Consider the following 8,625-nt stretch of genomic DNA (forward strand, 5'->3'; position numbering starts at 1 on the left):
CAAGAAAGCAACAATATCTCTGCTGCTGTCAGAGTTTTCAAAAAAAGAAAAACAATGGGAGACGAGGGGAGGGGAGGGGAGGGGAGACGAGGGGAGGGGAGGGGAGGGGAGAAGGTATGAAAGAAAGAAAAGAACGGCTACAATCTGATTTTTGAAGTGAAATCTGAAAATTGAAGCAAAATTCCAAAGATTCTTTCAATCTCTTTTCTCACTGGAGTGGCTATTTCACATGTAATCCCTAAACACACCAGCTCTCTCTGAAGGCAAATGGCAAGTAGTTTGGTTTTTCATGTGTTTGGTTGGTTGGTTGGTTTCAATCACTGGGGGGTGGGAAGAGAAAAATTTACCTGCTCTTCTAATGGTGGAGAAATCTCTTCATCCATTAATTTTATTTGTTAATTCTTCTGCATATCTCAAACAACATTTAAAGAAATTTAAGAAGAAAAATTACATAGATCTTATTCCTATTTTAAACACAATGCTTCCATTATTCAATGTTACCTTCCAGTTTATTCACATCATACAGTATAATTAAGTATACAGATCATTTAGTGCTCTGCTCTTTAACTTTTTGTTTTTCTGTGTTATTATATATTTCATGTTTATAATTGTTAGAGGGAACAGAATATTCCATTAATGTTTACTTATCTGTCTATTGTTGAACAGTTTGCTCCTTAGGTTTTATTTATGATTACCACTATAGTTCAATTCTGTCTACATTTACATTTCGTTTGTTTTTTCTTTTAATTATTGCCTTAGGATAAATTCCCAGGAACTATGCCAAATGGTATGAACAGTTATAGTACACTTTGTAAATGTTGCCAAGTTGTTTTCTAAAAGAAATATACCAATTTACACTTTCATCAGCAATATCTGAACATACCAGTTTTACACAAAAGTTGAGAGCAATTTCACCTTATCATAATCCACACCCATGCTTTGGGATGCTTTTTCTTTTCTTTCTTCCTTACTCTCCAAAAAGGATAAGGAGATAAACTTGGCGAGCATGGAACTTTTAACTTAGTTTGGAATGACTGAGGAATCTTTTTGTTTTCATTCAATAGCCATTGTTATATGCACTCAATAAAATAGTATGCAGTAATAAATAAGTATAAACACAAATGCTACATAGTGACATCAAAAACACATTCTGGAATTCAATTCAAAGGAAAAGGAAGACTGAAAGGGTTTGGCTTGTCCACTTATGTTTCCAAACCCACACCATCTGAGAGACAACTGTGTATACTCAGCCTTATTTCATGCCAAAGAATTTCTTGCAACACAGTCTGTTTCCAAGGGTAATACAAATCTATTTTTCCAAGAACACTGCTTACTGTCTAACCATTTCTAGCCACCTACAAAGTTCAGAAGAAATGGATCGAATGTGAGGCCCTGTAACTGCTGGATGGGCATAATGGGCCTATTGGGAACATTGCAAAATATTCTGTGTAAAAGAATAGGACATCCCTCTAATTCTTTTCTTGGTATTTATCTATCTGGTCATTTTCTAATTAATTGCAAATCATGTGCTTTGTAGAATGTTTGACTTAAACTGTGATATTTACAAAAATACCTGTTCAATAGTAAACGCTTCTATACCTGTCCACAAAAATGGACTCTGGAATTAGATTGATTGCATCCAAATGCCAGCTTTGCCACTTATCTGTGAGACTTTGATTGTTACTTAACCTGACTTTGACTCAGTTTACTCATCTGTAAAATGGGGCTATTAATAATACCACCCGTCTCAGGACTATTGTGAAGATTAAATGCGTTATAATATCATAATATCTGAAACCACATAGTAAAGCATGCAATAAATTATCTATTATGTTGTTCTGTGAGAAATCTTTCTGTACTGCACAGACTGCAAAAGCCCAGGTTGCAATATCTTGCTAGCGACCTTCATTTCTTCTCCTTGAATTGCCATTTTTTCATTTAAAATATAATGTATAACAAAGCTAATAATAACAGTTGCTGACAAAATTGAATGTGTATTATGTACCACATATAATATTGAGTGCTTTGTAGGCATTATTGCACTAATCATCACAGTAACTAGGAAGTTGATACCAGTTTTCAGATGCAGTGACAGATGCTTAGAAAACTAAATAACCTGCTGAAAACCAACTCGTAAATGGCAGAATTTGAACTTGAAAGCAATCTTGCTTGTCAGAATGTGTGCAGAAAAAGATAAGAGAGAAATGTACCCAAATATTATCAGTGGTTGGCTCTGGGTCATAAAATTAGGAGTAATGCTTTAAAATGTCTCTAGATTTATCTGTTTTTTGTAATACGAACATATTTTTTGACAGAAAGTTACCTAAATCTATTCCTAATTGTGGACATATAACATTTCTGCTTCACAATGAATAATATTCTTATTGCTCACTCATGTGAACTAAAAGTCTATCTTTGAATCTGCCTTTTTATCCTTTGCACAAAGCAGTTCTATTACAGCTTTCTAAAAATGAATATAGTGTTTCAGAATCTGAATTCCATCTACTTGTTGTTAGCACAAATGTAACATGTACAGATATTTTAAAACTCAAGCAAAAACCCAGCATCAGGTTTAACTTGGCATCAGAAGGTCTCCTTGTCCGTACCCTTTAGTCCCTAAGGGACACACCCCCACGAGTTTGCAGGGTGCTCAGCAATAAAGAAAAGAGGCCTAACAGAAGCAGAAACGCGGCCTGGAGACACTCTCAGAGGAGGCAAATTTGTCTCTCACTCAATCACTTCTCTGGACTTGTAAGGAAGGGAGAAGAGGAAAGAAAGGCAATGTGTGACACATCACATTCATGGTCAGGTAACATTTATTCTAGTGCCTGCTAGGCCCTAGATGCTTTTACCACTAGTATACCATTTTATTTTCCAAAACCAGAGTGAAATAAGTGTTACTAGTTCAACCTTACAGGTGAGAACAATAGAACTGAGAGATCAAGCAGCTCACTACAGACCATGCACATGATAAGTAGTATACAAGGGATTTGAACTCGGGTCTCCAAAGATCATACTCTTTTCTCTTATCTGACTCTGCCAACACAGTCATTATCTTTAACTCCTAAAAGTAAAAGAGAGGTAGTAACTTATTATTAGGAGTAGTATATGTAAGAAAGCATCCATAAATTTGAATACGGTAACAAACAAATTAGAAAATACAGCAGTAGGGGCCTATTTGCACACCGGTTCTATACTTTCTTTGCTTTTTTATGTAAGAACCTATTCTTTGATTACGTTTCAACTCAAGATAGTGTTTGCTACATCCATGGTCCTTCTTGCTATGAAGTGCAAAGCAAAATTTCATTTAGTGACTCATGATAAATAGACCTTATTTATACAAACAAATACTTGGATCCATAATATTATTGCAACCGTCCACAAACTTTCTAATTATTCTCTCCTCTGAGGTCTCTGGAAAGGTGATGATAATCAATTCTGTGACCCATCTCTAAGGCTCTCGTCATCTTTGACGTTTCTGTCAATTTATTATTCTATATATCTGTCAACATGGAGATTAAACAGAGAAGAGTGTGGATTTATATTGCTTTCAGAACTTTATGAAGATCAGGACATTTAGACAATGGAATATGTTACCGAAGCACGTTATAAAGATTTTTATTTTTTTTTTCTAAGAGGCTGAGCTGTCATTTGCCTGGAATGGTTCCGGACAGTTCTGCCTGGAGGCAGGACTATGGACTCATTAACCTCCTAGCCCTGCGATTCTGTCAATCTCAATTCTCTCCATGGTTTCAATCAGATACAGCTGCCTCTGGTTTCATTCTGGTTGGTTTAGTGAGGCTATGGGCTCTTGCAGTTTTTCTATTGCTGGGGGGTGGGGGGAAGAGAAGCATCTTCAATACATGTCTGTAGCTAAGGCAGTGTGCGTGGTGGATCTTTCCTTACTGAAAGGCTCAGCAAAATATACATTGATAGATGAGCACCCTGGTATATAGCAAAGTGCCATGTGCCAAATATAGATGATTCTTATTATTTCTCTTTGCATATAGATGAATACACAGCTGTGGCACTCTCAGGAGGCCTAGGAGTCGACTTGGTCCAAAGGAATGACTGTGCTATTTTTGCACTTTCCCTCACATTATTTCTCAAGGCTTGAGGGAATTTAAATGTGACTTACTTGGCAATGACAAGTTTCTGTCCCCTCGGTGCCTCCTGAATGAGATCATTTACACAAGTCACTTCACCATAGCTCATTCTATTTCTTCATAGAGAAACAGTATCTCTTATAGGGAATCTAGATTTCCAGAAAGGATGTTTTTCTTTTTCCCCCTTTAAAAATGGCTACTTTAAAACATGTTACTATTAAATTCACAGTTCTGGTGTGATGGATGATTCATTAAAATATATGTTTTCTGGAGAGACAAGGGTCATTTAACAGAAACTTTCTATTACTAGTGAATAAATTGAGCTCTGAGAAATTAAGTGCCTTGTATAAGAGCTGGCAAATTGGGGCATCACCAGCACTAGAACTGAGGTCCCTGCAAATCATACTGCCTTACATAAGACTCTATGCCCTCCTGAATGAAACTGATTCCAGCAAGAGCAATAAAATCTCTCCTCAGTTAAATGTTACTGTAATTTTATCATGAAATTAGAATTTGGGGACACACAAAATGTTTTTACTAGTATAATGTCTAGTATTCCTTATGATTCTTAGAGACTTTTACAATTTATGAAATAGTGAAGTTTGTTACCTTGTGGGAATCTATTAAAAGGAAGACAGGTAATAATCAAGCCAAGCTTAAAATACACCATGAATACAAATTCAGAGAAAGTAGCCATTCAGTTATTCTCCTTGGGAAATTGGTGAGAAGCCATCATACTTTGCAGAGTGGGCACTTAATGAACGTTTTTAAAACTGCTAAATGAATTCATCTATAGGACTTTCTAAATTTGTAAGCCACATTTACAAGTACTATGAAAGAGTTCTATGCTTTCTAATGTACTCATGTACATTTATGGTAGAATATGTTTAAATGGAATTCAAGACAACTTTGAGCAAATTTAATGTAAATGACCAAAATTTCCTTGATGTCTCTTTAGAAAGTGAGAAAATTCTGCAATCGTCATGTCAAGATTGAAGCTGGGCCATTGTCATTATTATGTTACCAATAATATTATACTATTGACTGCCACTATTATCTTACAATATCTATAGGGAGGTAGATTGATATTTCTAATGAGAGAGTTGAAGAAAAATTTAAATGCTCTATTTCTCACTTAGCCAAGCTAAAAAAAAAATAATTTATTGAATTGCTCATTCATTCTTTCAACAAATATTTATATTGCATGCCTAATATGACAGGCAATATGGAAAATGAAGACTCTGAAGTCAGAGTATCCGGCTTTATGTTCTGATTTTCTATTTATAATTTACTAGATATTTCTATTTACTAGAGATGTGTCTTGGGAAATTTGTTTCTCAGTTTCCTCATTTGTAGGACAGGTAATAATAATAATGCCTATTGTTATAGATCAAGTGATAAATACCAGTGAAGCATTTAGAAGAGCATATGGTAAGGGCAAAATAAATATTAGCTGCTGTTACTATTATGTGTTATGGACTACAGATGGAGGCTAAACAAGATAGCTACAGTTCTGTCCTCATGGAGAATAAAGGTTATTAGGAGGAAAATAGTCATTAAATAAACAACTGGATAAATAGCTGTGAAATTACAATGATATTAAATGCTTAGGGAAGTATATGTGAATAATACAACATGGATGTAACATCTCTTTGAATGTTCATGGTCATTTTCCTCTGCTCTTGCAACCAAGTGAAACCACTCTTTACTTTGCTATTCCACACACACCCTGCTGACTGAGTCTCAGAAGCTTTGCTAAATCGTACCTTTTCAAGTGAGTAGCAAGTGGAAGTTCACATTGTGTTAGGGAGACATTGTTGGAACAATTTATGTTTCCATTTTTCTTCTCATTTCTTTATGACCACTTGAAGTTTCAAGAAAACAATCCTAATTTCATTTTGCTACATTCCTTGAGGCAAAAATCTCTGTGATGCTCCAGAGACCTTTGTTCTGATAAAGACAAGTACACTGGGAAGAAATGAAAAGACCAACTGGCAGTGTTTGTTGAAGAGGAACTCAGTTGTTCCTCACATTATGCAACAGATGGCATCGACAGCCTGATGGCTAAGAAGGAGGAAACATACACCCCATTTACCCAGCCACTGTTATCTTATCCCCCAACATCACGTCATAAATACATATTCATTTCTTTTTGTCTTCTGATCCTACTTCTCAGCCTTCTAGAAGTGAGCAGATTTGGATAATCTTCAAAAATATTAACTAGATATCCATAAACACGCTTGGCCTTTTGGCCCCCACTCGGATATCAAAGATGTTTGAGGCAGATTTTAAAGTCATTAATATGAATGTCAGCTTGTTCCACAGCTCATCTAGACAAGGATTTAAAAAAAAAAAAACTGTCAGAGAATCTTCAAAAAGTCAAGTTTACTTCTCTGATTTTTTTTTCTTACAAAATAGAACAATAGGATTTTCACACCAGGATTCCTGAAATCAAGACTAGACAGAGTGAACTAAAAGTCCCCGGGTTACTAAAAATGATTTACTTTATCTTTGGCACTTGCATTAAATGTCTTATTTTATTTTTAGACAAGGTTTTTGAGGTCTCTTCTAAAATCCAGGGGTAATCAAAAGATTGTATTGCTTTTCTTCTTCTTGCAATAACATAGATAGTCTTTATGACAGGTGAATCCTAGGAAACTTGGAAACTTGGGACTCACTTTAAGTTGGAATACACAGACAACATAAGTCTGAGCTGCCTGCGGTGAGGAAGGTGCAGTGCAGGATTGCCATGATAGTTATATGGTGAAGTGTTAAAGCATTTCCGCTGTGTGGTACTGGAGTGTGCTAAAAATAGGCAACCCTGAACTATACTGCAGTTGAAGGACAAGATAAAAATAGGAAATAAACTTGAAAAAAATAATTGTATAAATAGAGTACTGGGACTAACAACTCAACCCACAGGATTAAATGCACTAATAAAATTTGTTATTTTTATTAAATGCAGGAAATAGGGTACCATTTAACTATCTCATAGAAATGTTGGTTATAGAAGTATATATTCTAAATTTAAAAATGATTGACATGCAAACCATGACAATTTACACTGCAATTTGGAATTGGGCTTCTTTAACCTTTTTAGCTGAGATGTCCCTTTATATCTTGTAATGGTACTCTTTCCACTGTAAAAACAAACAAAAATACAAAAAGAACAACACCAAGCTTGGATAATTTCTGTCAGCTACATATATATAACTGATCTAGCAGATGTAGCTAAAAACCTAACCATCATTTGGAATGTCACAGCTTTGCTCTTGTATTTAATTCCCAGTAAACAGTAAGGACTTGGAAGAGCACGAGAAATGGAGACATTTAGTATCATTTAGCATAAATTTAGCCACTGTAGAGATAGCATCAAATGGTTTAAATTTCATATCTCTTTAAAGACTATTTAAAAGGATAGTTTCAAAAATCTTGTTATGGAAAATCTGTCTCAGATTATTAACTTTTGGCTTCATATTTCAGTTCTCTCATTTTTGCCTTTTGTATTTCTACCGAGAATACTATTAATTCTCATCCCTGCTTCCCTTTCTTTCCAGTTCTCTTCCAATGCTACTGCCTTCACTCCAGGACCAGAACTTGGAATTGAGAAAGGATTTTCAGCCTTTGTCCACTTCTGGCAGATTGATTTAAATTTACAATTATGTATGTCACTTTTTTGCTCAAAAAGTTCAGATTACTTGGAGTTTAAATTCTTAGCCTGGAATTCCAGACCTTCTAAACCTACTTTTTATTTTTAACAGTAATCAATTATACATTTGTTTTTATGTAATCAATTTATGAATAGATTTGAACCCCTGAATCCACCATCTAATTCATAACAGATAATAATAAAATATTACCAAGAATTACCCCAGGTGCTCCTTGCCTGCTTTAATCCTATGCTTCTTCCTTACTCTCAGAGGTAACCACTGCCTAAATCTGGTGTTTTATTATGCTTCATTTTTAAAAAGTTTTAGCACCTATATGTATATATAAATAATAGATCTCTAATTTTATAAAAAGTTTATTATGCTATATTTTGCCTTCTGTGGCTTGCATCAATTTTTCCCCCTTAACATTTGGTTACTAAGATTCATCTATATTGCTGCATGTAGTTATAATTAGTTTTCATTTTTGTGTAATATTATGTTGGATGAATATATCGCAATTGGCTTTTGGGTTGTTTCTTCTTTGTTTTTTTCCTTCTGTTACTGAAGTATGCAAAGTATATTGCAAACATTCTTGAACATGTCTCCTGGAAAGCATTCCTGCTTTGGTTTCTCTTGGGTATGTGCCTAAGAGTGAAATTGTTGAGTTTTGGGTTGTACCAATAAGGGTCCTGGCAGGCACAAGATCAAATTGTGTAACTGAGGAAAGTTTAATAAAGGAACAATTATGGGATAATGAAGCATGCTAAGACTAGAAAGGGCAAGGAGCCATAACCATCCCTATCCCTGAAGAGAAGGGTGCGATTACTGAAACCTGAAGAAGGCAGCTGAAAAGTTGTAGGAGAGGATTA

The 8,625-nt window shown here is 35.1% G+C and overlaps 1 long non-coding RNA gene across 4 annotated transcripts in view; it reads left to right on the top strand.

The window, feature by feature from the left end:
- The window catches only part of LOC109445174 (uncharacterized), a 43,104-nt gene extending 35,129 nt beyond the window's left edge, over window positions 1-7,975 (top strand). For all 4 annotated transcript variants that reach the window (XR_012497813.2, XR_012497812.2, XR_016019561.1 and 1 more), the window contains one exon: window positions 7,664-7,975. This is a non-coding gene — a long non-coding RNA (uncharacterized LOC109445174). The remainder of the gene's footprint in view (window positions 1-7,663) is intronic.
- The last annotated feature ends 650 nt before the right edge of the window (window positions 7,976-8,625 follow it).

Source organism: Rhinolophus sinicus, chromosome 17 (assembly GCF_057876585.1).
Source record: "Rhinolophus sinicus isolate RSI-liver-muscle chromosome 17, RSI-T2T, whole genome shotgun sequence".
Taxonomy (NCBI): domain Eukaryota; kingdom Metazoa; phylum Chordata; class Mammalia; order Chiroptera; family Rhinolophidae; genus Rhinolophus; species Rhinolophus sinicus.